This window comes from Clytia hemisphaerica, unplaced genomic scaffold, assembly GCF_902728285.1.
Source record: "Clytia hemisphaerica strain Z4C2 unplaced genomic scaffold, Clytia hemisphaerica genome assembly, whole genome shotgun sequence".
NCBI classification, from domain to species: domain Eukaryota; kingdom Metazoa; phylum Cnidaria; class Hydrozoa; order Leptothecata; family Clytiidae; genus Clytia; species Clytia hemisphaerica.
Window position 1 is genome coordinate 910,550 of NW_027103852.1, and position 26,924 is coordinate 937,473.

The 26,924-nt window shown below is 38.2% G+C and overlaps 60 non-coding genes and 1 pseudogene across 60 annotated transcripts; all 61 read left to right on the plus strand.

Annotated features, from left to right (window-relative positions):
* Window positions 1-7: 7 nt before the first annotated feature.
* On the plus strand, window positions 8-128 carry LOC136808089 (U5 spliceosomal RNA). Its single transcript, XR_010846800.1, has one exon. It is a non-coding gene; the product is annotated as a U5 spliceosomal RNA (small nuclear RNA).
* A 267-nt stretch (window positions 129-395) lies between these two features.
* LOC136808090 (U5 spliceosomal RNA) lies at window positions 396-516 on the plus strand. Its single transcript, XR_010846801.1, has one exon. It is a non-coding gene; the product is annotated as a U5 spliceosomal RNA (small nuclear RNA).
* A 267-nt stretch (window positions 517-783) lies between these two features.
* Window positions 784-904, plus strand: LOC136808091 (U5 spliceosomal RNA). Its single transcript, XR_010846802.1, has one exon. It is a non-coding gene; the product is annotated as a U5 spliceosomal RNA (small nuclear RNA).
* A 267-nt stretch (window positions 905-1,171) lies between these two features.
* On the plus strand, window positions 1,172-1,292 carry LOC136808092 (U5 spliceosomal RNA). Its single transcript, XR_010846803.1, has one exon. It is a non-coding gene; the product is annotated as a U5 spliceosomal RNA (small nuclear RNA).
* Window positions 1,293-1,559: 267 nt separating this feature from the next.
* Window positions 1,560-1,680, plus strand: LOC136808093 (U5 spliceosomal RNA). The gene has a single exon (XR_010846804.1). It is a non-coding gene; the product is annotated as a U5 spliceosomal RNA (small nuclear RNA).
* A 267-nt stretch (window positions 1,681-1,947) lies between these two features.
* On the plus strand, window positions 1,948-2,068 carry LOC136808094 (U5 spliceosomal RNA). Its single transcript, XR_010846805.1, has one exon. It is a non-coding gene; the product is annotated as a U5 spliceosomal RNA (small nuclear RNA).
* Window positions 2,069-2,335: 267 nt separating this feature from the next.
* LOC136808095 (U5 spliceosomal RNA) lies at window positions 2,336-2,456 on the plus strand. Its single transcript, XR_010846806.1, has one exon. It is a non-coding gene; the product is annotated as a U5 spliceosomal RNA (small nuclear RNA).
* Window positions 2,457-2,723: 267 nt separating this feature from the next.
* Window positions 2,724-2,844, plus strand: LOC136808096 (U5 spliceosomal RNA). The gene has a single exon (XR_010846807.1). It is a non-coding gene; the product is annotated as a U5 spliceosomal RNA (small nuclear RNA).
* A 267-nt stretch (window positions 2,845-3,111) lies between these two features.
* Window positions 3,112-3,232, plus strand: LOC136808097 (U5 spliceosomal RNA). The gene has a single exon (XR_010846808.1). It is a non-coding gene; the product is annotated as a U5 spliceosomal RNA (small nuclear RNA).
* Window positions 3,233-3,499: 267 nt separating this feature from the next.
* LOC136808099 (U5 spliceosomal RNA) lies at window positions 3,500-3,620 on the plus strand. The gene has a single exon (XR_010846809.1). It is a non-coding gene; the product is annotated as a U5 spliceosomal RNA (small nuclear RNA).
* Window positions 3,621-3,887: 267 nt separating this feature from the next.
* Window positions 3,888-4,008, plus strand: LOC136808101 (U5 spliceosomal RNA). The gene has a single exon (XR_010846811.1). It is a non-coding gene; the product is annotated as a U5 spliceosomal RNA (small nuclear RNA).
* Window positions 4,009-4,274: 266 nt separating this feature from the next.
* LOC136808102 (U5 spliceosomal RNA) lies at window positions 4,275-4,395 on the plus strand. The gene has a single exon (XR_010846812.1). It is a non-coding gene; the product is annotated as a U5 spliceosomal RNA (small nuclear RNA).
* Window positions 4,396-4,662: 267 nt separating this feature from the next.
* On the plus strand, window positions 4,663-4,783 carry LOC136808103 (U5 spliceosomal RNA). Its single transcript, XR_010846813.1, has one exon. It is a non-coding gene; the product is annotated as a U5 spliceosomal RNA (small nuclear RNA).
* Window positions 4,784-5,050: 267 nt separating this feature from the next.
* Window positions 5,051-5,171, plus strand: LOC136808104 (U5 spliceosomal RNA). Its single transcript, XR_010846814.1, has one exon. It is a non-coding gene; the product is annotated as a U5 spliceosomal RNA (small nuclear RNA).
* A 267-nt stretch (window positions 5,172-5,438) lies between these two features.
* LOC136808105 (U5 spliceosomal RNA) lies at window positions 5,439-5,559 on the plus strand. The gene has a single exon (XR_010846815.1). It is a non-coding gene; the product is annotated as a U5 spliceosomal RNA (small nuclear RNA).
* Window positions 5,560-5,826: 267 nt separating this feature from the next.
* Window positions 5,827-5,947, plus strand: LOC136808106 (U5 spliceosomal RNA). Its single transcript, XR_010846816.1, has one exon. It is a non-coding gene; the product is annotated as a U5 spliceosomal RNA (small nuclear RNA).
* Window positions 5,948-6,214: 267 nt separating this feature from the next.
* Window positions 6,215-6,335, plus strand: LOC136808107 (U5 spliceosomal RNA). The gene has a single exon (XR_010846817.1). It is a non-coding gene; the product is annotated as a U5 spliceosomal RNA (small nuclear RNA).
* Window positions 6,336-6,602: 267 nt separating this feature from the next.
* LOC136808108 (U5 spliceosomal RNA) lies at window positions 6,603-6,723 on the plus strand. The gene has a single exon (XR_010846818.1). It is a non-coding gene; the product is annotated as a U5 spliceosomal RNA (small nuclear RNA).
* Window positions 6,724-6,990: 267 nt separating this feature from the next.
* On the plus strand, window positions 6,991-7,111 carry LOC136808109 (U5 spliceosomal RNA). Its single transcript, XR_010846819.1, has one exon. It is a non-coding gene; the product is annotated as a U5 spliceosomal RNA (small nuclear RNA).
* Window positions 7,112-7,378: 267 nt separating this feature from the next.
* Window positions 7,379-7,499, plus strand: LOC136808110 (U5 spliceosomal RNA). Its single transcript, XR_010846820.1, has one exon. It is a non-coding gene; the product is annotated as a U5 spliceosomal RNA (small nuclear RNA).
* A 267-nt stretch (window positions 7,500-7,766) lies between these two features.
* Window positions 7,767-7,887, plus strand: LOC136808112 (U5 spliceosomal RNA). Its single transcript, XR_010846822.1, has one exon. It is a non-coding gene; the product is annotated as a U5 spliceosomal RNA (small nuclear RNA).
* A 267-nt stretch (window positions 7,888-8,154) lies between these two features.
* LOC136808113 (U5 spliceosomal RNA) lies at window positions 8,155-8,275 on the plus strand. The gene has a single exon (XR_010846823.1). It is a non-coding gene; the product is annotated as a U5 spliceosomal RNA (small nuclear RNA).
* Window positions 8,276-8,542: 267 nt separating this feature from the next.
* Window positions 8,543-8,663, plus strand: LOC136808115 (U5 spliceosomal RNA). The gene has a single exon (XR_010846824.1). It is a non-coding gene; the product is annotated as a U5 spliceosomal RNA (small nuclear RNA).
* Window positions 8,664-8,930: 267 nt separating this feature from the next.
* On the plus strand, window positions 8,931-9,051 carry LOC136808116 (U5 spliceosomal RNA). Its single transcript, XR_010846825.1, has one exon. It is a non-coding gene; the product is annotated as a U5 spliceosomal RNA (small nuclear RNA).
* Window positions 9,052-9,318: 267 nt separating this feature from the next.
* LOC136808117 (U5 spliceosomal RNA) lies at window positions 9,319-9,439 on the plus strand. Its single transcript, XR_010846826.1, has one exon. It is a non-coding gene; the product is annotated as a U5 spliceosomal RNA (small nuclear RNA).
* A 267-nt stretch (window positions 9,440-9,706) lies between these two features.
* Window positions 9,707-9,827, plus strand: LOC136808027 (U5 spliceosomal RNA). The gene has a single exon (XR_010846744.1). It is a non-coding gene; the product is annotated as a U5 spliceosomal RNA (small nuclear RNA).
* A 267-nt stretch (window positions 9,828-10,094) lies between these two features.
* Window positions 10,095-10,215, plus strand: LOC136808028 (U5 spliceosomal RNA). The gene has a single exon (XR_010846745.1). It is a non-coding gene; the product is annotated as a U5 spliceosomal RNA (small nuclear RNA).
* A 266-nt stretch (window positions 10,216-10,481) lies between these two features.
* LOC136808029 (U5 spliceosomal RNA) lies at window positions 10,482-10,602 on the plus strand. Its single transcript, XR_010846746.1, has one exon. It is a non-coding gene; the product is annotated as a U5 spliceosomal RNA (small nuclear RNA).
* A 267-nt stretch (window positions 10,603-10,869) lies between these two features.
* On the plus strand, window positions 10,870-10,990 carry LOC136808030 (U5 spliceosomal RNA). Its single transcript, XR_010846747.1, has one exon. It is a non-coding gene; the product is annotated as a U5 spliceosomal RNA (small nuclear RNA).
* Window positions 10,991-11,257: 267 nt separating this feature from the next.
* On the plus strand, window positions 11,258-11,377 carry LOC136808054 (U5 spliceosomal RNA). The gene has a single exon (XR_010846769.1). It is a non-coding gene; the product is annotated as a U5 spliceosomal RNA (small nuclear RNA).
* Window positions 11,378-11,641: 264 nt separating this feature from the next.
* Window positions 11,642-11,761, plus strand: LOC136808055 (U5 spliceosomal RNA). The gene has a single exon (XR_010846770.1). It is a non-coding gene; the product is annotated as a U5 spliceosomal RNA (small nuclear RNA).
* A 269-nt stretch (window positions 11,762-12,030) lies between these two features.
* On the plus strand, window positions 12,031-12,149 carry LOC136808059 (U5 spliceosomal RNA). The gene has a single exon (XR_010846774.1). It is a non-coding gene; the product is annotated as a U5 spliceosomal RNA (small nuclear RNA).
* Window positions 12,150-12,416: 267 nt separating this feature from the next.
* LOC136808067 (U5 spliceosomal RNA) lies at window positions 12,417-12,535 on the plus strand. The gene has a single exon (XR_010846780.1). It is a non-coding gene; the product is annotated as a U5 spliceosomal RNA (small nuclear RNA).
* A 269-nt stretch (window positions 12,536-12,804) lies between these two features.
* On the plus strand, window positions 12,805-12,924 carry LOC136808051 (U5 spliceosomal RNA). Its single transcript, XR_010846766.1, has one exon. It is a non-coding gene; the product is annotated as a U5 spliceosomal RNA (small nuclear RNA).
* Window positions 12,925-13,198: 274 nt separating this feature from the next.
* LOC136808034 (U5 spliceosomal RNA) lies at window positions 13,199-13,320 on the plus strand. The gene has a single exon (XR_010846750.1). It is a non-coding gene; the product is annotated as a U5 spliceosomal RNA (small nuclear RNA).
* Window positions 13,321-13,586: 266 nt separating this feature from the next.
* Window positions 13,587-13,707, plus strand: LOC136808040 (U5 spliceosomal RNA). The gene has a single exon (XR_010846756.1). It is a non-coding gene; the product is annotated as a U5 spliceosomal RNA (small nuclear RNA).
* Window positions 13,708-13,970: 263 nt separating this feature from the next.
* Window positions 13,971-14,088, plus strand: LOC136808062 (U5 spliceosomal RNA). The gene has a single exon (XR_010846777.1). It is a non-coding gene; the product is annotated as a U5 spliceosomal RNA (small nuclear RNA).
* Window positions 14,089-14,353: 265 nt separating this feature from the next.
* Window positions 14,354-14,471, plus strand: LOC136808026 (U5 spliceosomal RNA). The gene has a single exon (XR_010846743.1). It is a non-coding gene; the product is annotated as a U5 spliceosomal RNA (small nuclear RNA).
* Window positions 14,472-14,746: 275 nt separating this feature from the next.
* Window positions 14,747-14,866, plus strand: LOC136808061 (U5 spliceosomal RNA). Its single transcript, XR_010846776.1, has one exon. It is a non-coding gene; the product is annotated as a U5 spliceosomal RNA (small nuclear RNA).
* Window positions 14,867-15,129: 263 nt separating this feature from the next.
* On the plus strand, window positions 15,130-15,250 carry LOC136808063 (U5 spliceosomal RNA). Its single transcript, XR_010846778.1, has one exon. It is a non-coding gene; the product is annotated as a U5 spliceosomal RNA (small nuclear RNA).
* Window positions 15,251-15,513: 263 nt separating this feature from the next.
* On the plus strand, window positions 15,514-15,634 carry LOC136808046 (U5 spliceosomal RNA). Its single transcript, XR_010846762.1, has one exon. It is a non-coding gene; the product is annotated as a U5 spliceosomal RNA (small nuclear RNA).
* Window positions 15,635-15,900: 266 nt separating this feature from the next.
* On the plus strand, window positions 15,901-16,020 carry LOC136808060 (U5 spliceosomal RNA). Its single transcript, XR_010846775.1, has one exon. It is a non-coding gene; the product is annotated as a U5 spliceosomal RNA (small nuclear RNA).
* Window positions 16,021-16,292: 272 nt separating this feature from the next.
* On the plus strand, window positions 16,293-16,414 carry LOC136808052 (U5 spliceosomal RNA). Its single transcript, XR_010846767.1, has one exon. It is a non-coding gene; the product is annotated as a U5 spliceosomal RNA (small nuclear RNA).
* A 265-nt stretch (window positions 16,415-16,679) lies between these two features.
* On the plus strand, window positions 16,680-16,799 carry LOC136808064 (U5 spliceosomal RNA). The gene has a single exon (XR_010846779.1). It is a non-coding gene; the product is annotated as a U5 spliceosomal RNA (small nuclear RNA).
* Window positions 16,800-18,988: 2,189 nt separating this feature from the next.
* LOC136808066 (U5 spliceosomal RNA) lies at window positions 18,989-19,155 on the plus strand (annotated as a pseudogene).
* Window positions 19,156-19,422: 267 nt separating this feature from the next.
* On the plus strand, window positions 19,423-19,544 carry LOC136808036 (U5 spliceosomal RNA). Its single transcript, XR_010846752.1, has one exon. It is a non-coding gene; the product is annotated as a U5 spliceosomal RNA (small nuclear RNA).
* Window positions 19,545-19,815: 271 nt separating this feature from the next.
* LOC136808050 (U5 spliceosomal RNA) lies at window positions 19,816-19,934 on the plus strand. The gene has a single exon (XR_010846765.1). It is a non-coding gene; the product is annotated as a U5 spliceosomal RNA (small nuclear RNA).
* Window positions 19,935-20,200: 266 nt separating this feature from the next.
* Window positions 20,201-20,322, plus strand: LOC136808053 (U5 spliceosomal RNA). The gene has a single exon (XR_010846768.1). It is a non-coding gene; the product is annotated as a U5 spliceosomal RNA (small nuclear RNA).
* Window positions 20,323-20,588: 266 nt separating this feature from the next.
* On the plus strand, window positions 20,589-20,709 carry LOC136808031 (U5 spliceosomal RNA). Its single transcript, XR_010846748.1, has one exon. It is a non-coding gene; the product is annotated as a U5 spliceosomal RNA (small nuclear RNA).
* A 268-nt stretch (window positions 20,710-20,977) lies between these two features.
* LOC136808041 (U5 spliceosomal RNA) lies at window positions 20,978-21,098 on the plus strand. Its single transcript, XR_010846757.1, has one exon. It is a non-coding gene; the product is annotated as a U5 spliceosomal RNA (small nuclear RNA).
* A 267-nt stretch (window positions 21,099-21,365) lies between these two features.
* On the plus strand, window positions 21,366-21,487 carry LOC136808037 (U5 spliceosomal RNA). The gene has a single exon (XR_010846753.1). It is a non-coding gene; the product is annotated as a U5 spliceosomal RNA (small nuclear RNA).
* A 265-nt stretch (window positions 21,488-21,752) lies between these two features.
* On the plus strand, window positions 21,753-21,872 carry LOC136808058 (U5 spliceosomal RNA). The gene has a single exon (XR_010846773.1). It is a non-coding gene; the product is annotated as a U5 spliceosomal RNA (small nuclear RNA).
* A 268-nt stretch (window positions 21,873-22,140) lies between these two features.
* On the plus strand, window positions 22,141-22,262 carry LOC136808038 (U5 spliceosomal RNA). Its single transcript, XR_010846754.1, has one exon. It is a non-coding gene; the product is annotated as a U5 spliceosomal RNA (small nuclear RNA).
* A 268-nt stretch (window positions 22,263-22,530) lies between these two features.
* Window positions 22,531-22,652, plus strand: LOC136808045 (U5 spliceosomal RNA). The gene has a single exon (XR_010846761.1). It is a non-coding gene; the product is annotated as a U5 spliceosomal RNA (small nuclear RNA).
* A 268-nt stretch (window positions 22,653-22,920) lies between these two features.
* Window positions 22,921-23,043, plus strand: LOC136808047 (U5 spliceosomal RNA). Its single transcript, XR_010846763.1, has one exon. It is a non-coding gene; the product is annotated as a U5 spliceosomal RNA (small nuclear RNA).
* Window positions 23,044-23,299: 256 nt separating this feature from the next.
* Window positions 23,300-23,420, plus strand: LOC136808042 (U5 spliceosomal RNA). Its single transcript, XR_010846758.1, has one exon. It is a non-coding gene; the product is annotated as a U5 spliceosomal RNA (small nuclear RNA).
* A 267-nt stretch (window positions 23,421-23,687) lies between these two features.
* LOC136808039 (U5 spliceosomal RNA) lies at window positions 23,688-23,809 on the plus strand. The gene has a single exon (XR_010846755.1). It is a non-coding gene; the product is annotated as a U5 spliceosomal RNA (small nuclear RNA).
* Window positions 23,810-24,075: 266 nt separating this feature from the next.
* On the plus strand, window positions 24,076-24,196 carry LOC136808035 (U5 spliceosomal RNA). The gene has a single exon (XR_010846751.1). It is a non-coding gene; the product is annotated as a U5 spliceosomal RNA (small nuclear RNA).
* A 270-nt stretch (window positions 24,197-24,466) lies between these two features.
* On the plus strand, window positions 24,467-24,588 carry LOC136808048 (U5 spliceosomal RNA). The gene has a single exon (XR_010846764.1). It is a non-coding gene; the product is annotated as a U5 spliceosomal RNA (small nuclear RNA).
* Window positions 24,589-24,856: 268 nt separating this feature from the next.
* On the plus strand, window positions 24,857-24,977 carry LOC136808043 (U5 spliceosomal RNA). Its single transcript, XR_010846759.1, has one exon. It is a non-coding gene; the product is annotated as a U5 spliceosomal RNA (small nuclear RNA).
* Window positions 24,978-25,244: 267 nt separating this feature from the next.
* Window positions 25,245-25,364, plus strand: LOC136808057 (U5 spliceosomal RNA). The gene has a single exon (XR_010846772.1). It is a non-coding gene; the product is annotated as a U5 spliceosomal RNA (small nuclear RNA).
* Window positions 25,365-26,924: the final 1,560 nt, after the last annotated feature.

Genomic DNA, 26,924 nt, shown 5'->3' on the forward strand with positions numbered 1-26,924 from the left:
GTTCACACAGCTCTGGGTTTTCTTCAGCTCACGCACATATCTTTCGCCTTTTACTAAAGATATCCGTGGAGAAGACCAAATTGATGAGTCTCATCAACATTTTTCGATAGTCCCACTTCGGTGGGCAATAATATAGAATTGAAATCAAGATTTTTAAACGACTAACATCGTATCCTCAACAGGTCATCAGCCATGACGTAACATGATATTGATGGTTGCAAAAAGTTGTACCAAAAGTTTACCAAAGTTCTAATGCCAAGCATGGTGGTTCAACGCCAGGTCAGTGACAATTTTTTCACTTTTTTCCTGCAGAATTCCTCAGATTTACCCTGATTTTTAAACCACAAGTGATTATTTCTCAATGAGGTCTGCTTGAAAAGGACTCTTTGTTCACACAGCTCTGGGTTTTCTTCAGCTCACGCACATATCTTTCGCCTTTTACTAAAGATATCCGTGGAGAAGACCAAATTGATGAGTCTCATCAACATTTTTCGATAGTCCCACTTCGGTGGGCAATAATATAGAATTGAAATCAAGATTTTTAAACGACTAACATCGTATCCTCAACAGGTCATCAGCCATGACGTAACATGATATTGATGGTTGCAAAAAGTTGTACCAAAAGTTTACCAAAGTTCTAATGCCAAGCATGGTGGTTCAACGCCAGGTCAGTGACAATTTTTTCACTTTTTTCCTGCAGAATTCCTCAGATTTACCCTGATTTTTAAACCACAAGTGATTATTTCTCAATGAGGTCTGCTTGAAAAGGACTCTTTGTTCACACAGCTCTGGGTTTTCTTCAGCTCACGCACATATCTTTCGCCTTTTACTAAAGATATCCGTGGAGAAGACCAAATTGATGAGTCTCATCAACATTTTTCGATAGTCCCACTTCGGTGGGCAATAATATAGAATTGAAATCAAGATTTTTAAACGACTAACATCGTATCCTCAACAGGTCATCAGCCATGACGTAACATGATATTGATGGTTGCAAAAAGTTGTACCAAAAGTTTACCAAAGTTCTAATGCCAAGCATGGTGGTTCAACGCCAGGTCAGTGACAATTTTTTCACTTTTTTCCTGCAGAATTCCTCAGATTTACCCTGATTTTTAAACCACAAGTGATTATTTCTCAATGAGGTCTGCTTGAAAAGGACTCTTTGTTCACACAGCTCTGGGTTTTCTTCAGCTCACGCACATATCTTTCGCCTTTTACTAAAGATATCCGTGGAGAAGACCAAATTGATGAGTCTCATCAACATTTTTCGATAGTCCCACTTCGGTGGGCAATAATATAGAATTGAAATCAAGATTTTTAAACGACTAACATCGTATCCTCAACAGGTCATCAGCCATGACGTAACATGATATTGATGGTTGCAAAAAGTTGTACCAAAAGTTTACCAAAGTTCTAATGCCAAGCATGGTGGTTCAACGCCAGGTCAGTGACAATTTTTTCACTTTTTTCCTGCAGAATTCCTCAGATTTACCCTGATTTTTAAACCACAAGTGATTATTTCTCAATGAGGTCTGCTTGAAAAGGACTCTTTGTTCACACAGCTCTGGGTTTTCTTCAGCTCACGCACATATCTTTCGCCTTTTACTAAAGATATCCGTGGAGAAGACCAAATTGATGAGTCTCATCAACATTTTTCGATAGTCCCACTTCGGTGGGCAATAATATAGAATTGAAATCAAGATTTTTAAACGACTAACATCGTATCCTCAACAGGTCATCAGCCATGACGTAACATGATATTGATGGTTGCAAAAAGTTGTACCAAAAGTTTACCAAAGTTCTAATGCCAAGCATGGTGGTTCAACGCCAGGTCAGTGACAATTTTTTCACTTTTTTCCTGCAGAATTCCTCAGATTTACCCTGATTTTTAAACCACAAGTGATTATTTCTCAATGAGGTCTGCTTGAAAAGGACTCTTTGTTCACACAGCTCTGGGTTTTCTTCAGCTCACGCACATATCTTTCGCCTTTTACTAAAGATATCCGTGGAGAAGACCAAATTGATGAGTCTCATCAACATTTTTCGATAGTCCCACTTCGGTGGGCAATAATATAGAATTGAAATCAAGATTTTTAAACGACTAACATCGTATCCTCAACAGGTCATCAGCCATGACGTAACATGATATTGATGGTTGCAAAAAGTTGTACCAAAAGTTTACCAAAGTTCTAATGCCAAGCATGGTGGTTCAACGCCAGGTCAGTGACAATTTTTTCACTTTTTTCCTGCAGAATTCCTCAGATTTACCCTGATTTTTAAACCACAAGTGATTATTTCTCAATGAGGTCTGCTTGAAAAGGACTCTTTGTTCACACAGCTCTGGGTTTTCTTCAGCTCACGCACATATCTTTCGCCTTTTACTAAAGATATCCGTGGAGAAGACCAAATTGATGAGTCTCATCAACATTTTTCGATAGTCCCACTTCGGTGGGCAATAATATAGAATTGAAATCAAGATTTTTAAACGACTAACATCGTATCCTCAACAGGTCATCAGCCATGACGTAACATGATATTGATGGTTGCAAAAAGTTGTACCAAAAGTTTACCAAAGTTCTAATGCCAAGCATGGTGGTTCAACGCCAGGTCAGTGACAATTTTTTCACTTTTTTCCTGCAGAATTCCTCAGATTTACCCTGATTTTTAAACCACAAGTGATTATTTCTCAATGAGGTCTGCTTGAAAAGGACTCTTTGTTCACACAGCTCTGGGTTTTCTTCAGCTCACGCACATATCTTTCGCCTTTTACTAAAGATATCCGTGGAGAAGACCAAATTGATGAGTCTCATCAACATTTTTCGATAGTCCCACTTCGGTGGGCAATAATATAGAATTGAAATCAAGATTTTTAAACGACTAACATCGTATCCTCAACAGGTCATCAGCCATGACGTAACATGATATTGATGGTTGCAAAAAGTTGTACCAAAAGTTTACCAAAGTTCTAATGCCAAGCATGGTGGTTCAACGCCAGGTCAGTGACAATTTTTTCACTTTTTTCCTGCAGAATTCCTCAGATTTACCCTGATTTTTAAACCACAAGTGATTATTTCTCAATGAGGTCTGCTTGAAAAGGACTCTTTGTTCACACAGCTCTGGGTTTTCTTCAGCTCACGCACATATCTTTCGCCTTTTACTAAAGATATCCGTGGAGAAGACCAAATTGATGAGTCTCATCAACATTTTTCGATAGTCCCACTTCGGTGGGCAATAATATAGAATTGAAATCAAGATTTTTAAACGACTAACATCGTATCCTCAACAGGTCATCAGCCATGACGTAACATGATATTGATGGTTGCAAAAAGTTGTACCAAAAGTTTACCAAAGTTCTAATGCCAAGCATGGTGGTTCAACGCCAGGTCAGTGACAATTTTTTCACTTTTTTCCTGCAGAATTCCTCAGATTTACCCTGATTTTTAAACCACAAGTGATTATTTCTCAATGAGGTCTGCTTGAAAAGGACTCTTTGTTCACACAGCTCTGGGTTTTCTTCAGCTCACGCACATATCTTTCGCCTTTTACTAAAGATATCCGTGGAGAAGACCAAATTGATGAGTCTCATCAACATTTTTCGATAGTCCCACTTCGGTGGGCAATAATATAGAATTGAAATCAAGATTTTTAAACGACTAACATCGTATCCTCAACAGGTCATCAGCCATGACGTAACATGATATTGATGGTTGCAAAAAGTTGTACCAAAAGTTTACCAAAGTTCTAATGCCAAGCATGGTGGTTCAACGCCAGGTCAGTGACAATTTTTTCACTTTTTTCCTGCAGAATTCCTCAGATTTACCCTGATTTTTAAACCACAAGTGATTATTTCTCAATGAGGTCTGCTTGAAAAGGACTCTTTGTTCACACAGCTCTGGGTTTTCTTCAGCTCACGCACATATCTTTCGCCTTTTACTAAAGATATCCGTGGAGAAGACCAAATTGATGAGTCTCATCAACATTTTTCGATAGTCCCACTTCGGTGGGCAATAATATAGAATTGAAATCAAGATTTTTAAACGACTAACATCGTATCCTCAACAGGTCATCAGCCATGACGTAACATGATATTGATGGTTGCAAAAAGTTGTACCAAAAGTTTACCAAAGTTCTAATGCCAAGCATGGTGGTTCAACGCCAGGTCAGTGACAATTTTTTCACTTTTTTCCTGCAGAATTCCTCAGATTTACCCTGATTTTTAACCACAAGTGATTATTTCTCAATGAGGTCTGCTTGAAAAGGACTCTTTGTTCACACAGCTCTGGGTTTTCTTCAGCTCACGCACATATCTTTCGCCTTTTACTAAAGATATCCGTGGAGAAGACCAAATTGATGAGTCTCATCAACATTTTTCGATAGTCCCACTTCGGTGGGCAATAATATAGAATTGAAATCAAGATTTTTAAACGACTAACATCGTATCCTCAACAGGTCATCAGCCATGACGTAACATGATATTGATGGTTGCAAAAAGTTGTACCAAAAGTTTACCAAAGTTCTAATGCCAAGCATGGTGGTTCAACGCCAGGTCAGTGACAATTTTTTCACTTTTTTCCTGCAGAATTCCTCAGATTTACCCTGATTTTTAAACCACAAGTGATTATTTCTCAATGAGGTCTGCTTGAAAAGGACTCTTTGTTCACACAGCTCTGGGTTTTCTTCAGCTCACGCACATATCTTTCGCCTTTTACTAAAGATATCCGTGGAGAAGACCAAATTGATGAGTCTCATCAACATTTTTCGATAGTCCCACTTCGGTGGGCAATAATATAGAATTGAAATCAAGATTTTTAAACGACTAACATCGTATCCTCAACAGGTCATCAGCCATGACGTAACATGATATTGATGGTTGCAAAAAGTTGTACCAAAAGTTTACCAAAGTTCTAATGCCAAGCATGGTGGTTCAACGCCAGGTCAGTGACAATTTTTTCACTTTTTTCCTGCAGAATTCCTCAGATTTACCCTGATTTTTAAACCACAAGTGATTATTTCTCAATGAGGTCTGCTTGAAAAGGACTCTTTGTTCACACAGCTCTGGGTTTTCTTCAGCTCACGCACATATCTTTCGCCTTTTACTAAAGATATCCGTGGAGAAGACCAAATTGATGAGTCTCATCAACATTTTTCGATAGTCCCACTTCGGTGGGCAATAATATAGAATTGAAATCAAGATTTTTAAACGACTAACATCGTATCCTCAACAGGTCATCAGCCATGACGTAACATGATATTGATGGTTGCAAAAAGTTGTACCAAAAGTTTACCAAAGTTCTAATGCCAAGCATGGTGGTTCAACGCCAGGTCAGTGACAATTTTTTCACTTTTTTCCTGCAGAATTCCTCAGATTTACCCTGATTTTTAAACCACAAGTGATTATTTCTCAATGAGGTCTGCTTGAAAAGGACTCTTTGTTCACACAGCTCTGGGTTTTCTTCAGCTCACGCACATATCTTTCGCCTTTTACTAAAGATATCCGTGGAGAAGACCAAATTGATGAGTCTCATCAACATTTTTCGATAGTCCCACTTCGGTGGGCAATAATATAGAATTGAAATCAAGATTTTTAAACGACTAACATCGTATCCTCAACAGGTCATCAGCCATGACGTAACATGATATTGATGGTTGCAAAAAGTTGTACCAAAAGTTTACCAAAGTTCTAATGCCAAGCATGGTGGTTCAACGCCAGGTCAGTGACAATTTTTTCACTTTTTTCCTGCAGAATTCCTCAGATTTACCCTGATTTTTAAACCACAAGTGATTATTTCTCAATGAGGTCTGCTTGAAAAGGACTCTTTGTTCACACAGCTCTGGGTTTTCTTCAGCTCACGCACATATCTTTCGCCTTTTACTAAAGATATCCGTGGAGAAGACCAAATTGATGAGTCTCATCAACATTTTTCGATAGTCCCACTTCGGTGGGCAATAATATAGAATTGAAATCAAGATTTTTAAACGACTAACATCGTATCCTCAACAGGTCATCAGCCATGACGTAACATGATATTGATGGTTGCAAAAAGTTGTACCAAAAGTTTACCAAAGTTCTAATGCCAAGCATGGTGGTTCAACGCCAGGTCAGTGACAATTTTTTCACTTTTTTCCTGCAGAATTCCTCAGATTTACCCTGATTTTTAAACCACAAGTGATTATTTCTCAATGAGGTCTGCTTGAAAAGGACTCTTTGTTCACACAGCTCTGGGTTTTCTTCAGCTCACGCACATATCTTTCGCCTTTTACTAAAGATATCCGTGGAGAAGACCAAATTGATGAGTCTCATCAACATTTTTCGATAGTCCCACTTCGGTGGGCAATAATATAGAATTGAAATCAAGATTTTTAAACGACTAACATCGTATCCTCAACAGGTCATCAGCCATGACGTAACATGATATTGATGGTTGCAAAAAGTTGTACCAAAAGTTTACCAAAGTTCTAATGCCAAGCATGGTGGTTCAACGCCAGGTCAGTGACAATTTTTTCACTTTTTTCCTGCAGAATTCCTCAGATTTACCCTGATTTTTAAACCACAAGTGATTATTTCTCAATGAGGTCTGCTTGAAAAGGACTCTTTGTTCACACAGCTCTGGGTTTTCTTCAGCTCACGCACATATCTTTCGCCTTTTACTAAAGATATCCGTGGAGAAGACCAAATTGATGAGTCTCATCAACATTTTTCGATAGTCCCACTTCGGTGGGCAATAATATAGAATTGAAATCAAGATTTTTAAACGACTAACATCGTATCCTCAACAGGTCATCAGCCATGACGTAACATGATATTGATGGTTGCAAAAAGTTGTACCAAAAGTTTACCAAAGTTCTAATGCCAAGCATGGTGGTTCAACGCCAGGTCAGTGACAATTTTTTCACTTTTTTCCTGCAGAATTCCTCAGATTTACCCTGATTTTTAAACCACAAGTGATTATTTCTCAATGAGGTCTGCTTGAAAAGGACTCTTTGTTCACACAGCTCTGGGTTTTCTTCAGCTCACGCACATATCTTTCGCCTTTTACTAAAGATATCCGTGGAGAAGACCAAATTGATGAGTCTCATCAACATTTTTCGATAGTCCCACTTCGGTGGGCAATAATATAGAATTGAAATCAAGATTTTTAAACGACTAACATCGTATCCTCAACAGGTCATCAGCCATGACGTAACATGATATTGATGGTTGCAAAAAGTTGTACCAAAAGTTTACCAAAGTTCTAATGCCAAGCATGGTGGTTCAACGCCAGGTCAGTGACAATTTTTTCACTTTTTTCCTGCAGAATTCCTCAGATTTACCCTGATTTTTAAACCACAAGTGATTATTTCTCAATGAGGTCTGCTTGAAAAGGACTCTTTGTTCACACAGCTCTGGGTTTTCTTCAGCTCACGCACATATCTTTCGCCTTTTACTAAAGATATCCGTGGAGAAGACCAAATTGATGAGTCTCATCAACATTTTTCGATAGTCCCACTTCGGTGGGCAATAATATAGAATTGAAATCAAGATTTTTAAACGACTAACATCGTATCCTCAACAGGTCATCAGCCATGACGTAACATGATATTGATGGTTGCAAAAAGTTGTACCAAAAGTTTACCAAAGTTCTAATGCCAAGCATGGTGGTTCAACGCCAGGTCAGTGACAATTTTTTCACTTTTTTCCTGCAGAATTCCTCAGATTTACCCTGATTTTTAAACCACAAGTGATTATTTCTCAATGAGGTCTGCTTGAAAAGGACTCTTTGTTCACACAGCTCTGGGTTTTCTTCAGCTCACGCACATATCTTTCGCCTTTTACTAAAGATATCCGTGGAGAAGACCAAATTGATGAGTCTCATCAACATTTTTCGATAGTCCCACTTCGGTGGGCAATAATATAGAATTGAAATCAAGATTTTTAAACGACTAACATCGTATCCTCAACAGGTCATCAGCCATGACGTAACATGATATTGATGGTTGCAAAAAGTTGTACCAAAAGTTTACCAAAGTTCTAATGCCAAGCATGGTGGTTCAACGCCAGGTCAGTGACAATTTTTTCACTTTTTTCCTGCAGAATTCCTCAGATTTACCCTGATTTTTAAACCACAAGTGATTATTTCTCAATGAGGTCTGCTTGAAAAGGACTCTTTGTTCACACAGCTCTGGGTTTTCTTCAGCTCACGCACATATCTTTCGCCTTTTACTAAAGATATCCGTGGAGAAGACCAAATTGATGAGTCTCATCAACATTTTTCGATAGTCCCACTTCGGTGGGCAATAATATAGAATTGAAATCAAGATTTTTAAACGACTAACATCGTATCCTCAACAGGTCATCAGCCATGACGTAACATGATATTGATGGTTGCAAAAAGTTGTACCAAAAGTTTACCAAAGTTCTAATGCCAAGCATGGTGGTTCAACGCCAGGTCAGTGACAATTTTTTCACTTTTTTCCTGCAGAATTCCTCAGATTTACCCTGATTTTTAAACCACAAGTGATTATTTCTCAATGAGGTCTGCTTGAAAAGGACTCTTTGTTCACACAGCTCTGGGTTTTCTTCAGCTCACGCACATATCTTTCGCCTTTTACTAAAGATATCCGTGGAGAAGACCAAATTGATGAGTCTCATCAACATTTTTCGATAGTCCCACTTCGGTGGGCAATAATATAGAATTGAAATCAAGATTTTTAAACGACTAACATCGTATCCTCAACAGGTCATCAGCCATGACGTAACATGATATTGATGGTTGCAAAAAGTTGTACCAAAAGTTTACCAAAGTTCTAATGCCAAGCATGGTGGTTCAACGCCAGGTCAGTGACAATTTTTTCACTTTTTTCCTGCAGAATTCCTCAGATTTACCCTGATTTTTAAACCACAAGTGATTATTTCTCAATGAGGTCTGCTTGAAAAGGACTCTTTGTTCACACAGCTCTGGGTTTTCTTCAGCTCACGCACATATCTTTCGCCTTTTACTAAAGATATCCGTGGAGAAGACCAAATTGATGAGTCTCATCAACATTTTTCGATAGTCCCACTTCGGTGGGCAATAATATAGAATTGAAATCAAGATTTTTAAACGACTAACATCGTATCCTCAACAGGTCATCAGCCATGACGTAACATGATATTGATGGTTGCAAAAAGTTGTACCAAAAGTTTACCAAAGTTCTAATGCCAAGCATGGTGGTTCAACGCCAGGTCAGTGACAATTTTTTCACTTTTTTCCTGCAGAATTCCTCAGATTTACCCTGATTTTTAAACCACAAGTGATTATTTCTCAATGAGGTCTGCTTGAAAAGGACTCTTTGTTCACACAGCTCTGGGTTTTCTTCAGCTCACGCACATATCTTTCGCCTTTTACTAAAGATATCCGTGGAGAAGACCAAATTGATGAGTCTCATCAACATTTTTCGATAGTCCCACTTCGGTGGGCAATAATATAGAATTGAAATCAAGATTTTTAAACGACTAACATCGTATCCTCAACAGGTCATCAGCCATGACGTAACATGATATTGATGGTTGCAAAAAGTTGTACCAAAAGTTTACCAAAGTTCTAATGCCAAGCATGGTGGTTCAACGCCAGGTCAGTGACAATTTTTTCACTTTTTTCCTGCAGAATTCCTCAGATTTACCCTGATTTTTTAACCACAAGTGATTATTTCTCAATGAGGTCTGCTTGAAAAGGACTCTTTGTTCACACAGCTCTGGGTTTTCTTCAGCTCACGCACATATCTTTCGCCTTTTACTAAAGATATCCGTGGAGAAGACCAAATTGATGAGTCTCATCAACATTTTTCGATAGTCCCACTTCGGTGGGCAATAATATAGAATTGAAATCAAGATTTTTAAACGACTAACATCGTATCCTCAACAGGTCATCAGCCATGACGTAACATGATATTGATGGTTGCAAAAAGTTGTACCAAAAGTTTACCAAAGTTCTAATGCCAAGCATGGTGGTTCAACGCCAGGTCAGTGACAATTTTTTCACTTTTTTCCTGCAGAATTCCTCAGATTTACCCTGATTTTTAAACCACAAGTGATTATTTCTCAATGAGGTCTGCTTGAAAAGGACTCTTTGTTCACACAGCTCTGGGTTTTCTTCAGCTCACGCACATATCTTTCGCCTTTTACTAAAGATATCCGTGGAGAAGACCAAATTGATGAGTCTCATCAACATTTTTCGATAGTCCCACTTCGGTGGGCAATAATATAGAATTGAAATCAAGATTTTTAAACGACTAACATCGTATCCTCAACAGGTCATCAGCCATGACGTAACATGATATTGATGGTTGCAAAAAGTTGTACCAAAAGTTTACCAAAGTTCTAATGCCAAGCATGGTGGTTCAACGCCAGGTCAGTGACAATTTTTTCACTTTTTTCCTGCAGAATTCCTCAGATTTACCCTGATTTTTAACCACAAGTGATTATTTCTCAATGAGGTCTGCTTGAAAAGGACTCTTTGTTCACACAGCTCTGGGTTTTCTTCAGCTCACGCACATATCTTTCGCCTTTTACTAAAGATATCCGTGGAGAAGACCAAATTGATGAGTCTCATCAACATTTTTCGATAGTCCCACTTCGGTGGGCAATAATATAGAATTGAAATCAAGATTTTTAAACGACTAACATCGTATCCTCAACAGGTCATCAGCCATGACGTAACATGATATTGATGGTTGCAAAAAGTTGTACCAAAAGTTTACCAAAGTTCTAATGCCAAGCATGGTGGTTCAACGCCAGGTCAGTGACAATTTTTTCACTTTTTTCCTGCAGAATTCCTCAGATTTACCCTGATTTTTAAACCACAAGTGATTATTTCTCAATGAGGTCTGCTTGAAAAGGACTCTTTGTTCACACAGCTCTGGGTTTTCTTCAGCTCACGCACATATCTTTCGCCTTTTACTAAAGATATCCGTGGAGAAGACCAAATTGATGAGTCTCATCAACATTTTTCGATAGTCCCACTTCGGTGGGCAATAATATATAGAATTGAAATCAAGATTTTTAAACGACTAACATCGTATCCTCAACAGGTCATCAGCCATGACGTAACATGATATTGATGGTTGCAAAAAGTTGTACCAAAAGTTTACCAAAGTTCTAATGCCAAGCATGGTGTTCAACGCCAGGTCAGTGACAATTTTTTCACTTTTTTCCTGCAGAATTCCTCAGATTTACCCTGATTTTTAAACCACAAGTGATTATTTCTCAATGAGGTCTGCTTGAAAAGGACTCTTTTTCACACAGCTCTAGGTTTCTTCAGCTCACGCACATATCTTTCGCCTTTTACTAAAGATATCCGTGGAGAAGACCAAATTGATGAGTCTCATCAACATTTTTCGATAGTCCCACTTCGGTGGGCAATAATATAGAATTGAAATCAAGATTTTTAAACGACTAACATCGTATCCTCAACAGGTCATCAGCCATGACGTAACATGATATTGATGGTTGCAAAAGTTGTACCAAAAGTTTACCAAAGTTCTAATGCCAAGCATGGTGGTTCAACGCCAGGTCAGTGACAATTTTTTCACTTTTTCCTGCAGAATTCCTCAGATTTACCCTGATTTTTAACCACAAGTGATTATTTCTCAATGAGGTCTGCTTGAAAAGGACTCTTTGTTCACACAGCTCTGGGTTTTTTTTCAGCTCACGCACATATCTTTCGCCTTTTACTAAGATATCCGGAGAGAAGACCAAATTGATGAGTCTCATCAAAATTTTCGATAGTCCCACTTCGGTGGGCAATAATATAGAATTGAAATCAAGATTTTAAACGACTAACATCGTCTCCTCAACAGGTCATCAGCCATGACGTAACCGTAAATGATATTGAGGTGCAAAAAGTTGTACCAAAAGTTTACCAAAGTTCTAATGCCAAGCATGGTGGTTCAACGCCAGGTCAGTGACAATTTTTTCACTTTTTTCCTGCAGAATTCCTCAGATTTACCCTGATTTTTAAACCACAAGTGATTATTTCTCAATGAGGTCTGCTTGAAAAGGACTCTTTGTTCACACAGCTCTGGGTTTTCTTCAGCTCACGCACATATCTTTCGCCTTTTACTAAAGATACCGTGGAGAAGACCAAATTGATGAGTCTCATCAACATTTTCGATAGTCCCACTTCGGTGGGCATAATATAGAATTGAAATCAAGATTTTTAAACGACTAACTCGTATCCTCAACAGGTCATCAGCCCTGACGTAACATGATTTGATGGTTGAAAAAAGTTGTACCAAAAGTTACCAAAGTTCTAATGCCAAGCATGGTGGTTCAAACGCCAGGTCTAGTGACAATTTTTTCACTTTTTTCCTGCAGAAATTCCTCAGATTTACCCTGATTTTTTAACCACAAGTGATTATTTCTCAATGAGGTCTGCTTGAAAAGGACTCTTTGTTCACACAGCTCTTGGGTTTTCTTCAGCTCACGCAATATCTTTCGCCGTTTACTAAAAGATATCCGTGGAGAAGACCCAAATTGATGAGTCGCATCAACATTTTTGATTCGAGGTCCCCCTTCGGTGGGCATATATATATAGAATTGAAATCAAGATTTTTAAACGACTAACATCGTATCCTCAACCGGTCATCAGCCATGACGTAACATGATATTTGATGGTTGCAAAAAGTTGTACCAAAGTTTACAAGTTCTAATGCCAAGCATGGTGGTTCAACGCCAGGTCAGTGACAATTTTTTCACTTTTTTCCTGCGAATTCCTCAGATTTACCCTGATTTTAACCACAAGTGATTATTTCTCAATGAGGTCTGCTTGAAAGGACTCTTTGTTCACACAGCTCTGGGTTTTCTTCAGCTCACGCACATATCTTTCGCCTTTTACTAAAGATATCGTGGAGAAGACCAAATTGATGAGTCTCATCAACATTTTTCGATAGTCCCCACTTCGGTGGGCAATAATAATATAGAATTGAAATCAAGATTTTTAAACGACTAACATCGTATCCTCAAAACGGTCATCAGCCATGACGTAACATGATATTGATGGTTGCAAAAAGTTGTACCAAAAGTTTACCAAAGTTTAATGCCAAGCATGGTGGTTTTCAACGCCAGGTCAGTGACAATTTTTTCACTTTTTTTCCTGCAGAATTCCTCAGATTTACCCTGATTTTTTAACCACAAGTGATTATTTCTCAATGAGGTCTGCTTGAAAAGGACTCTTTGTTCACACAGCTCTGGGTTTTCTTCAGCTCACGCACATATCTTTCGCCTTTTACTAAAGATATCCGTGGAGAAGACCAAATTGATGAGTCTCATCAACATTTTTCGATAGTCCCACTTCGCGTGGGCAATAATAGAGAATTGAAATCAAGATTTTTTAAACGACTAACATCGTATCCTCAACAGGTCATCAGCCATGACGTAACATGATATGATGGTTGCAAAAAGTTGTACAAAAGTTTACCAAAGTTCTAATGCCAAGCATGGTGGTTCAACGCCAGGTCAGTGACAATTTTTTCACTTTTTTCCTGCAGAATTCCTCAGATTTACCCTGATTTTTAAACCACAAGTGATTATTTCTCAATGAGGTCTGCTTGAAAAGGACTCTTTGTTCACACAGCTCTGGTTTTTCTTCAGCTCACGCACATATCTTTCGCCTTTTACTAAAGATATCCGTGGAGAAGACCAAATTGATGAGTCTCATCAACATTTTTCGATAGTCCCACTTCGGTGGGCAATAATATAGATTGAAATCAAGATTTTTAAACGACTAACATCGTATCCTCAAGGTCATCAGCCATGACGTAACATGATATGATGGTTGCAAAAAGTTGTACCAAAAGTTTACCAAAGTTCTAATGCCAAGCATGGTGGTTCAACGCCAGGTCAGTGACAATTTTTTCACTTTTTTCCTGCAGAATTCCTCAGATTTACCCTGATTTTTAAACCACAAGTGATTATTTCTCAATGAGGTCTGCTTGAAAAGGACTCTTTGTTCACACAGCTCTGGGTTTTCTTCAGCTCAGCACATATCTTTCGCCTTTTACTAAAAATCCGTGGAGAAGACCAAATTGATGAGTCTCATCAACATTTTTCGATAGTCCCACTTCGGTGGCACAATATAGAATTGAAATCAAGATTTTTAAACGACTAACATCGTATCCTCAACAGGTCATCAGCCATGACGTAACATGAATATGATGGTTGCAAAAAGTTGTACCAAAAGTTTACCAAAGTTCTATGCCAAGCATGGTGGTTCAACGCCAGGTCAGTGACAATTTTTTCACTTTTTTCCTGCAGAATTCCTCAGATTTACCCTGATTTTTAAACCACAAGTGATTATTTCTCAATGAGGTCTGCTTGAAAAAGGACTCTTTGTTCACACAGCTCTGGGTTTTCTTCAGCTCACGCACATATCTTTCGCCTTTTACTAAAGATATCCGTGGAGAAGACCAAATTGATGAGTCTCATCAACATTTTCGATAGCCCACTGCGGTGGGCAAATATAGAGAATGAAATCAAGATTTTTAAACGACTAACATCGTATCCTCAACAGGTCATCAGCCATGACGAACATTGATATTGATGGTTGCAAAAAGTTGTACCCAAAGTTTACCAAAGTTCTAATGCCAAGCATGGTGGTTCAACGCCAGGTCAGTGACAATTTTTTGTTATTTTTCACTTTTTTTCCGTAAGAATTCCCAGATTTACCCTGATTTTTTAAACCACAAGTGATATTTCTCAATGAGGTCTGCTTGAAAAGGACTCTTTGTTCACACAGCTCGGGTTTTCTTCAGCTCACGCACATATCTTTCGCCTTTTACTAAGATATCCGTGGAGAAGACCAAATTGATGAGGTCTCATCAACATTTTTCGATAGTCCCACTCGGTGGGCAATAATATAGAATTGAAATCAAGATTTTAAACGACTAACATCGTATCCTCAACAGTCATCAGCCATGACGTAACATTGATTATTGATGGTTGCAAAAAGTTGTACAAAAGTTTACCAAAGTTCTAATGCCAAGCATGGTGGTTCAACGCCAGGTCAGTGACAATTTTTTCACTTTTTCCTGCAGAATTCCTCAGATTACCCTGATTTTTAACCACAAGTGATTATTTCTCAATGAGGTCTGCTTGAAAAGGACTCTTTGTCCACACAGCTCTGGGTTTTCTTCAGCTCACGCACATATCTTTCGCCTTTACTAAAGATATCGTGGAGAAGACCAAATTGATGAGTCTCATCAACATTTTTCGATTAGTCCCACTTCGGTGGGCAATAATATAGAATTGAAATCAAGATTTTTAAAACGACTAACATCGTATCTCAACAGGTCATCAGCCAGACGTAACATGATATTGATGGTTGCAAAAAGTTGTACCAAAAGTTTACCAAATTCTAATGCCAAGCATGGTGGTTCACGCCAGGTCGTGACAATTTTTTCACTTTTTTCCTGCAGAATTCCTCAGATTTACCCTTATTTTTTAAACCACAAGTGATTATTTCTCAATGAGGTCTGCTTGAAAAGGACTCTTTGTTCACACAGCTCTGGGTTTTCTTCAGCTCACGCACATATCTTTCGCCTTTTACTAAAGATATCCGTGGAATGGACCAAATTGATGAGTCTCATCAACATTTTTCGATAGTCCCACTTCGGTGGGCAATAATATAGAATTGAAATCAAGATTTTTAAACGACTAACATCGTATCTCAACAGTCATCAGCCATGACGTAACATGATATTGATGGTTGCAAAAAGTTGTACCAAAAGTTTACCAAAGTTCTAATGCCAAGCATGGTGGTTCAACGCCAGGTCAGTGACAATTTTTTCACTTTTTTCCTGCAGAATTCCTCAGATTTACCCTGATTTTTTAAACCACAATGATTATTTCTCAATGAGGTCTGCTTAAAAGGACTCTCTTTGTTCACACAGCTCTGGGTTTTCTTCAGCTCACGCACATATCTTTCGCCTTTTACTAAAGATACGTGGAGAAGACCAAATTGATGAGGTCTCATCAACATTTTTCGATAGTCCCACTTCGGTGGGGCAATAATATAGAATTGAAATCAAGATTTTTAAACGACTAACATCGTATCCTCAACAGGTCTCAGCCATGACGTAACATGATATTGATGGTTGCAAAAAGTTGTACCAAAAGTTTACCAAAGTTCTAATGCCAAGCATGGTGGTTCAACGCAGGTCCAGTGACAATTTTTTCACTTTTTTCCTGCAGAATTCCTCAGATTTACCCTGATTTTTTAACCACAAGTGATTATTCTCAATGAGGTCTGCTGTTGCTTGAAAAGGACTCTTTGTTCACACAGCTCTGGGTTTTCTTCAGCTCACGCACATATCTTTCGCCTTTTACTAAAGATATTCCGTGGGGAAGACCAAATTGATGAGTCTCATCAACATTTTTCGATAGTCCCCACTTCGGTGGGCAATAATATAGAATTGAAATCAAGATTTTTAAACGACTAACATCGTATCCTCAACAGGTCATCAGCCATGACGTAACATGATATTGATGGTTGCAAAAAGTTGTACCAAAAGTTTACCAAAGTTCTAATGCCAAGCATGGTGGTTCAACGCCGGTCAGTGACAATTTTTTCACTTTTTTCCTGCAGAATCCTCAGATTTACCCTGATTTTTAAACCACAGTGATTATTTCTCAATGAGGTCTGCTTGAAAAGGACTCTTTGTTCACACAGCTCTGGGTTTTCTTCAGCTCACGCACAATATCTTTCGCCTTTTACTAACAGATATCCGTGGAGAGACCAAATTGATGAGTCTCATCAACATTTTTCGATAGTCCACTTCGGTGGGCAATAATATAGAAGTGAAATCAAGATTTTTAACGACTAACATCGTATCCTCAACAGGTCATCAGCCATGACGTAACATGATATTGATGGTTGCAAAAAGTTGTACCAAAAGTTACCAAAGTTCTAATGCCAAGCATGGTGGTTCAACGCCAGGNATCTGGAGAGAACTTTTCCAAAATCAAACTTAGATGTGAGTTACAATAGATATTATTTGCTCGCAAATCTTCGCAAACTGTTAAACGTTCCAAAACATCAGAGACAATCAATCACTACATCAAATGATACTAAGAAAATCAAACCCCTCGTATGGAAACAGATCACTTCCTAAAAAAAGGACCCTCGCAAGCTGTACCATTAACAACAGACTAAGAATCAGACTTACAACAGACTTTCCATGACCATTCGACACTCTCTTGAACACCCCAAGGGTTACAGGTATCGATAACTCAGAGACTAAATCAAAATTAAAAGAACTCCTCCGTCCTCCAAGAATCATTTCAAGATGAATCGTTCTACATCACGAAAACAGAGTGTCGAACGCACTGAAGCATCTCAATGGGGGAAATCTCGTGACCCCTTTCAGATTACAGCTGAACACTCCTCTATCCCAAGTGAGTCTTTTATCAATTACCTAACTAACTTTTAAACAAATTTTGACTTCCAAGGACATCCCTGACATCCTAAGTACATCAATCATCATCCCATTGCTGAAATCTCAAAAGAAACCACTCAATGACGCAAATAGTTAGAGAGTATTCTTTCCCGATCATCACCAAGCTGTGAGAACTTGTCATCCTTGAGAGATGCCCCACCTTACGCATCACATCGAATCCCAATTGGTTTCACACCAGCGGTCATCAACACTTCATGTGAACTCGTTATGCAAGCACCATCGGTACTTCAACAGACAGAAGCGCCTGTATACGTGTGTAGCCTCGACGGGGAAAAAGCCTTCGACTATTGTAATTGGCTCACTTTATTCAATAAACTCGGTCAGAAAGAGAGTCCAAGTAAAATTGTATATTTCTTCAACTTACTCAAGGTACGCAAGTTCGTTACGGGGCAAACAACCTCAGACTACTTTTCGCGAACTCAGGAGTCCGTCAAGGGCAATTCTTTCACCCTACTTCTACAATAGATACGGAAGACCTAATATCGAGTGTCAAAGCAATAACTTGGTACCACACTACCGGTGTCTGCAGACGTTATCATTGTATATCCGATGATATGTATGCTGAGCGCATCACTAAAACACCTACAGACACTAGTCACCCACTGTGAAAACTTTGGTCGCGAACACGGCATCAAATTCAACAATTCAATCGAAAACCCAATTTTCATCCAGAAGTCCAATCTACCCTCCCCACGCGTCTTAAACAACAATGCTATCACTCCCCAAGAGACGTTACTCACCTGGCTTTCAATGGGCGAAGAACGAAATGAAACTCTGTCTACAAAATCACAAGTCATCACGAATAGCTGAGTTATGGTCGGTCACTTCCTCACTCATTGCCTCTGGTGTACACATGGCCACCCTGAACAATAGTTCCCTATCAACACTTGGATCTCCCTAAACTGAGTTGGCTTGAACTTGTCGACTAAGTAAATCAGAACTTGACAGTATCAACGCACAGGCTAGATCATGCCTCAAGTCCCTGTTCAATGTTTCTAAATACAGCAAGAACTATATCTCTAAACTATACGACATCCCAGACGCCAGCTCCATCATCCAAAAAAGAAAATTGAAACTTATCACCAACTCTTGGCTAACAAACCAAGACGTACCATGTAAGATGCTATTACACTCGCACGTGTAACTCGAGCTTCATATCTAAGTCGAAACAGGTTATAATCAACAACAACCTGAACATAACGGACATTTTATCTGGAAAAGTGAATTTCCAACGTACTCATCAGATTATACTCAGACTTAATTGATCAGTGCAAATACTACATTGACAACTGGTACTCATTTGAAAATCGTGTTGCTTTTAAAGCAATCCTTGAAGAGCGCGTTCAGAGGGCAAGAACAGAGCAATAACTATTCAGACCACGTATGTCTTATCCCTTTTCCTCTGGTTTCCCCTACATCCCCTGTCTACTCTGATCTACCTGACAGTTATAAATGCTCTGTTCCTACCCCCTAAACATATTATTTTCTTTGTATATATTTTGTTTATTTTTTATGTCCTATATTCCGCTTCTTTTTAAAACTGTACATATTATATACCTAACTACTTTGGGTGATAAAAGAGATATATATATATATATCTTTCGCCTTTTACTAAAGATATCCGTGGAGAAGACCAAATTGATGAGTCTCATCAACATTTTTCGATAGTCCCACTTCGGTGGGCAATAATATAGAATTGAAATCAAGATTTTTAAACGACTAACATCGTATCCTCAACAGGTCATCAGCCATGACGTAACATGATATTGATGGTTGCAAAAAGTTGTACCAAAAGTTTACCAAAGTTCTAATGCCAAGCATGGTGGTTTCAACGCCAGGTCAGTGACAATTTTTTCACTTTTTTCCTGCAGAATTCCTCAGATTTACCCTGATTTTTAAACCACAAGTGATTATTTCTCAATGAGGTCTGCTGAAAAGGACTCTTTGTTCACACAGCTCTGGGTTTTCTTCAGCTCACGCACATATCTTTCGCCTTTTACTAAAGATATCCGTGGAGAAGACCAAATTGATGAGTCTCATCAACATTTTTTCGATAGTCCCACTTCGGTGGGCAATAATATAGAATTGAAATCAAGATTTTTAAAACGACTAACATCGTATCCCTCAACAGGTCATCAGCCATGACGTAACCATGATATTGATGGTTGCAAAAAGTTGTACCAAAAGTTTACCAAAGTTCTAATGCCAAGCATGGTGGTTCAACGCCAGGTCAGTGACAATTTTTTCACTTTTTTTCCTGCAGAATTCCTCAGATTTACCCTGATTTTTTAACCACAAGTGATTATTTCTCAATGAGGTCTGCTTGAAAAGGACTCTTTGTTCACACAGCTCTGGGTTTTCTTCAGCTCACGCACATATCTTTCGCCTTTACTAAAGATATCCGTGGAGAAGACCAAATTGATGAGTCTCATCAACATTTTCGATAGTCCCACTTCGGTGGGCAATAATATAGAATTGAAATCAAGATTTTTAAACGACTAACATCGTATCCTCAACAGGTCATCAGCCATGACGTAACATGATATTGATGGTTGCAAAAAGTTGTACCAAAGTTTACCAAAGTTCTAATGCCAAGCATGGTGGTTCAACGCCAGGTCAGTGACAATTTTTTCACTTTTTTCCTGCAGAATTCCTCAGATTTACCCTGATTTTTTAACCACAAGTGATTATTTCTCAATGAGGTCTGCTTGAAAAGGACTCTTTGTTCACACAGCTCTGGGTTTTCTTCAGCTCACGCACATATCTGTTCGCCTTTTACTAAAGATATCCGTGGAGAAGACCAAATTGATGAGTCTCATCAACATTTTTCGATAGTCCCACTTCGGTGGGCAATAATATAGAATTGAAATCAAGATTTTTAAACGACTAACATCGTATCCTCAACAGGTCATCAGCCATGACGTAACATGATATTGATGGTTGCAAAAAAGTTGTACCAAAGTTTACCAAAGTTCTAATGCCAAGCATGGTGGTTCAACGCCCAGGTCAGTGACAATTTTTTCACTTTTTTCCTGCAGAATTCCTCAGATTTACCTGATTTTTAACCACAAGTGATTATTTCTCAATGAGGTCTGCTTGAAAAGGACTCTTTGTTCACACAGCTCTGGGTTTTCTTCAGCTCACGCACATATCTTTCGCCTTTTACTAAAGATATCCGTGGAGAAGACCAAATTGATGAGTCTCATCAACATTTTTCGATAGTCCCACTTCGGTGGGCAATAATATAGAATTGAAATCAAGATTTTTAAAAACGACTAACATCGTATCCTCAACAGGTCATCAGCCATGACGTAACATGATATTGATGGTTGCAAAAAGTTGTACCAAAAGTTTACCAAAGTTCTAATGCCAAGCATGGTGGTTCAACGCCAGGTCAGTGACAATTTTTTCACTTTTTCCTGCAGAATTCCTCAGATTTACCCTGATTTTTAAACCACAAGTGATTATTTCTCAATGAGGTCTGCTTGAAAAGGACTCTTTGTTCACACAGCTCTGGGTTTTCTTCAGCTCACGCACACATCTTTCGCCTTTTACTAAAGATATCCGTGGAGAAGACCAAATTGATGAGTCTCATCAACATTTTTCGATAGTCCCACTTCGGTGGGCAATAATATAGAATTGAAATCAAGATTTTTAAACGACTAACATCGTATCCTCAACAGGTCATCAGCCATGACGTAACATGATATTGATGGTTGCAAAAAGTTGTACCAAAAGTTTACCAAAGTTGTAATGCCAAGCATGGTGGTTCAACGCCAGGTCAGTGACAATTTTTTCACTTTTTTCCTGCAGAATTCCTCAGATTTACTCTGATTTTTAAACCACAAGTGATTATTTCTCAATGAGGTCTGCTTGAAAAGGACTCTTTGTTCACACAGCTCTGGGTTTTCTTCAGCTCACGCACATATCTTTCGCCTTTTACTAAAGATATCCGTGGAGAAGACCAAATTGATGAGTCTCATCAACATTTTTTCGATAGTCCCACTTCGGTGGGCAATAATATAGAATTGAAATCAAGATTTTAAACGACTAACATCGTATCCTCAACAGGTCATCAGCCATGACGTAACATGATATTGATGGTTGCAAAAAGTTGTACCAAAAGTTTACCAAAGTTCTAATGCCAAGCATGGTGGTTCAACGCCAGGTCAGTGACAATTTTTTCACTTTTTTCCTGCAGAATTCCTCAGATTTACCCTGATTTTTAAACCACAAGTGATTATTTCTCAATGAGGTCTGCTTGAAAAGGCTCTTTGTTCACACAGCTCTGGGTTTTCTTCAGCTCACGCACATATCTTTCGCCTTTTACTAAAGATATCCGTGGAGAACCAAATTGATGAGTCTCGTCAACATTTTTTCGATAGTCCCACTTCGGTGGGCATAATATAGAATTGAAATCAAGATTTTTTAAACGACTAACATCGTATCCTCAACAGGTCATCAGCCATGACGTAACATGATATTGATGGTTGCAAAAAGTTGTACCAAAAGTTTACCAAAGTTTCTAATGCCAAGCATGGTGGTTCAACGCCAGGTCAGTGACAATTTTTTCACTTTTTTCCTGCAGAATTCCTCAGATTTACCCTGATTTTTAAACCACAAGTGATTATTTCTCAATGAGGTCTGCTTGAAAAGGACTCTTTGTTCACACAGCTCTGGGTTTTTCTTCAGCTCACGCACATATCTTTCGCCTTTTACTAAAGATATCCGTGGAGAAGACCAAATTGATGAGTCTCATCAACATTTTTCGATAGTCCCACTTCGGTGGGCAATAATATAGAATTGAAATCAAGATTTTAAACGACTAACATCGTATCCTCAACAGGTCATCAGCCATGACGTAACATGATATTGATGGTTGCAAAAAGTTGTACCAAAAGTTTACCAAAGTTCTAATGCCAAGCATGGTGGTTCAACGCCAGGTCAGTGACAATTTTTTCACTTTTTTTTCCTGCAGAATTCCTCAGATTTACCCTGATTTTTAAACCACAAGTGATTATTTCTCAATGAGGTCTGCTTGAAAAGGACTCTTTGTTCACACAGCTCTGGGTTTTTCTTCAGCTTACGCACATATCTTTCGCCTTTTACTAAAGATATCTGTGGAGAAGACCAAATTGATGAGTCTCATCAACATTTTTCGATAGTCCCACTTCGGTGGGCAATAATATAGAATTGAAATCAAGATTTTTAAACGACTAACATCGTATCCTCAACAGGTCATCAGCCATGACGTAACATGATATTGATGGTTGCAAAAAGTTGTACCAAAAGTTTACCAAAGTTCTAATGCCAAGCATGGTGGTTCAACGCCAGGTCAGTGACAAATTTTTTCACTTTTTTCCTGCAGAATTCCTCAGATTTACCCTGATTTTTAAACCACAAGTGATTATTTCTCAATGAGGTCTGCTTGAAAAGGACTCTTTGTTCACACAGCTCTGGGTTTTCTTCAGCTCACGCACATATCTTTCGCCTTTTACTAAAGATATCCGTGGAGAAGATCAAATTGATGAGTCTCATCAACATTTTTCGATAGTCCCACCAATAATATAGAATTGAAATCAAGATTTTTAAACGACTAACATCGTATTCTCAACAGGTCATCAGCCATGACGTAACATGATATTGATGGTTGCAAAAAGTTGTACCAAAAGTTTACCAAAGTTCTAATGCCAAGCATGGTGGTTCAACGCCAGGTCAGTGACAATTTTTTCACTTTTTTCCTGCAGAATTCCTCAGATTTACCCTGATTTTTAAACCACAAGTGATTATTTCTCAATGAGGTCTGCTTGAAAAGGACTCTTTGTTCACACAGCTCTGGGTTTTCTTCAGCTCACGCACACATCTTTCGCCTTTTACTAAAGATATCCGTGGAGAAGACCAAATTGATGAGTCTCATCAACATTTTTCGATAGTCCCACTTCGGTGGGCAATAATATAGAATTGAAATCAAGATTTTTAAACAACTAACATCGTATCCTCAACAGGTCATCAGCCATGACGTAACATGATATTGATGGTTGCAAAAAGTTGTACCAAAAGTTTACCAAAGTTCTAATGCCAAGCATGGTGGTTCAACGCTAGGTCAGTGACAATTTTTTCACTTTTTTCCTGCAGAATTCCTCAGATTTACCCTGATTTTTAAACCACAAGTGATTATTTCTCAATGAGGTCTGCTTGAAAAGGACTCTTTGTTCACACAGCTCTGGGTTTTTCTTCAGCTCACGCACATATCTTTCGCCTTTTACTAAAGATATCCGTGGAGAAGACCAAATTGATGAGTCTCATCAACATTTTTCGATAGTCCCACTTCGGTGGGCAATAATATAGAATTGAAATCAAGATTTTTAAACGACTAACATCGTATCCTCAACAGGTCATCAGCCATGACGTAACATGATATTGATGGTTGCAAAAAGTTGTACCAAAAGTTTACCAAAGTTCTAATGCCAAGCATGGTGGTTCAACGCCAGGTCAGTGACAATTTTTTCACTTTTTCCTGCAGAATTCCTCAGATTTACCCTGATTTTTAAACCACAAGTGATTATTTCTCAATGAGGTCTGCTTGAAAAGGACTCTTTGTTCACACAGCTCTGGGTTTTTTTCAGCTCACGCACATATCTTTCGCCTTTTACTAAAGATATCCGTGGAGAAGACCAAATTGATGAGTCTCATCAACATTTTTCGATAGTCCCCACTTCGGTGGGCAATAATATAGAATTGAAATCAAGATTTTTAAACGACTAACAATCGTATCCTCAACAGGTCATCAGCCATGACGTAACATGATATTGATGGTTGCAAAAAGTTGTACCAAAAGTTTACCAAAGTTCTAATGCCAAGCATGGTGGTTCAACGCCAGGTCAGTGACAATTTTTTCACTTTTTTTCCTGCAGAATTCCTCAGATTTACCCTGATTTTTAAACCACAAGTGATTATTTCTCAATGAGGTCTGCTTGAAAAGGACTCTTTGTTCACACAGCTCTGGGTTTCTCTTCAGCTCACGCACATATCTTTCGCCTTTTACTAAAGATATCCGTGGAGAAGACCAAATTGATGAGTCTCATCAACATTTTTCGATAGTCCCACTTCGGTGGGCAATAATATAGAATTGAAATCAAGATTTTTAAACGACTAACATCGTATCCTCAACAGGTCATCAGCCATGACGTAACATGATATTGATGGTTGCAAAAAGTTGTACCAAAAGTTTACCAAAGTTCTAATGCCAAGCATGGTGGTTCAACGCCAGGTCAGTGACAATTTTTTCACTTTTTTTCCTGCAGAATTCCTTAGATTTACCCTGATTTTTAAACCACAAGTGATTATTTCTCAATGAGGTCTGCTTGAAAAGGACTCTTTGTTCACACAGCTCTGGGTTTACTTCAGCACACGCACATATCTTTTGCCTTTTACTAAAGATATCCGTGGAGAAGACCAAATTGAAGAGTCTCGTCAACATTTTTCGATAGTCCCACTTCGGTGGGCAATAATATAGAATTGAAATCAAGATTTTTAAACGACTAACATCGTATCCTCAACAGGTCATCAGCCATGACGTAACATGATATTGATGGTTGCAAAAAGTTGTACCAAAAGTTTACCAAAGTTCTAATGCCAAGCATGGTGGTTCAACGCCAGGTCAGTGACAATTTTTTCACTTTTTTCCTGCAGAATTCCTCAGATTTACCCTGATTTTTAAACCACAAGTGATTATTTCTCAATGAGGTCTGCTTGAAAAGGACTCTTTGTTCACACAGCTCTGGGTTTTTTTTCAGCTCACGCACATCTTTCGCCTTTTACTAAAGATATCCGTGGAGAAGACCAAATTGATGAGTCTCATCAACATTTTTTGATAGTCCCACTTCGGTGGGCAATAATATAGAATTGAAATCAAGATTTTTAAACGACTAATATCTTACCCTCAACAGGTCATCAGCCATGACGTCACATGATATTGTCGGTTGCTGTTCAATTAAGTGATTATTTCTCAATGAGTTCTGCTTGAAAAAGACACTTTGTTGGTACAGTTCTTGGTTTCCTCAGCTCTTCTTTATTATTCTCCACTGCAGGATAATACAGGTATTATCATTTAAGTATTATTAGCAGACATGAAATCTAAAATGGCTTAAATTATAATTAGAACAAGGACATTGAATTTCTTCTTCAAAAAAAAGAAGGCTATTTTAGCTACTTTAGATCAGAGGAATGTAAAGATAAGGAAAAACAGCTTCTTCAGAACAATAGACAAACGGCTCGTCATATACCAGGTCCTTTGCCCTTAAGGGAGTTTGTTTAGAGCTAATGGATTTCTTTCGTTGTTGCTTTCTCCAGGGGATTAAGGCGGGGTCAAAATGCTTGCAACGTTACAAATCATTTTCAGAAGCTCATTTTGGGCTCAAACGAAGCGTATGACTAAGTAGAATAGGATTCAGTCTAGGCAGATATTTTTTCATTTTGAAATTTTGCGTAATTCGCAAAAATCCTCAATTTTGCGCTATTTTGATGACGTCATAAAAATTGAAATCCCATTAACTTTTGATATCATTATCAAAATAATTTCAAATTTTGACCAAAGATGCATATTATTAATGTTTTCAGAATTAAATAAAAAAAGTTATGAAATTTGATGACGTCATCACTTTTAAAGCAATAAACTAAAGTCCTTAAAAAATGCTGACGTCATCAAGATTTTGAAAATTTTTGAAAACTTTTTGAAAATTTGCATTGAAATGCATCTTTGGTGAAAGTTTGAAATTATTTTGATAATTTTATTAAAAGTTATTTGAATTTCAATTTTTATGACGTCATCAAAAGAGCGCAAAATTGAGGATTTTTTTTACTCAGAATTTTCTAGCGATTTTAGCTACTTTAGATCAGAGGAATGTAAAGATATGGAAAAACAGCTTCTTCAAAACAATAGACAGACGGCTCGTCGATATAACGGCATCATGACCGCATAATTAGCTTAAAAGTGCACGAAAATAAGAAATCGAATCAGTCTTTGATGAATTTCTATCAATTTTTTTAGAAATAATTTGGTATCATTGTGATGAGAATTTTTCAGACTACAAGTTAGTGTAAAATTTGTTACTGGATACTAAAGAGTATAAAAAGTAATGGATCAAAAACGAAAAACATAAAACCACTTTCATAAACACAGCATATAGAAACCAGCCCTCTTCGCACGGCGAGCCGTTTTTTCTGAATATTTTGTAACGACCAAATTAAAGCTAAAACAAAGGAGTTTTCAATAGACACGATCAGAACACTTCGGGTAATCAGAGAAGTACTTTTTCTATTCCATCCCATTTCTCTGTCTAGATAGACCAAATTCGCAAAAAAAAATTTCCCATCCACGCTTTCCAAGGTAACACCTCTTTAGATACTATTAGCCTCCGTCTCGGAAGAGGACTGGGCTGAATTTGCGGACGTTT